Source organism: Trachymyrmex septentrionalis, unplaced genomic scaffold (genome assembly GCF_001594115.1).
Source record: "Trachymyrmex septentrionalis isolate Tsep2-gDNA-1 unplaced genomic scaffold, Tsep1.0 scaffold8, whole genome shotgun sequence".
In the NCBI taxonomy this organism is placed as follows: domain Eukaryota; kingdom Metazoa; phylum Arthropoda; class Insecta; order Hymenoptera; family Formicidae; genus Trachymyrmex; species Trachymyrmex septentrionalis.
In genome coordinates this window covers 796,222-796,630 of record NW_017305987.1, presented here as the reverse complement: position 1 = coordinate 796,630, position 409 = coordinate 796,222, and positions in this window count along the sequence as shown.

Below are 409 nucleotides of genomic sequence, written 5' to 3'. Positions count from 1 at the left end.
TTATGGCACAAATTGAAATGATTCGATACATTTTGAATTTATTTTTAGACGTGCTATTTAAAATTAATTTTTATTAAGCGTGTTATAGATTCTTTTAAATTTCATTCCATACATAAAATATCTAAGAAAATTATTGACTAGAAGATAAAGTGTAAAATATGTCTTTATTTTTTATATAACATTTTATTAATTATATAACAATTACAGTATGTATACTATACATCTTGTTTGTTAACACATCGTCTAGTAGTATAGAAAGGCGCTGAAGCTGTTTTGTTGTGTGAATGACCCCGAGATACAAAGTGTATGAGCTTCCGTGTGCTCTCACCATTTTAATCTGCTCCGCTCGATTTGACTCTCGAATAAACGAAGGCTGTAAGAGAAAAAGCTGCTGCAGGAAACCGTCTAT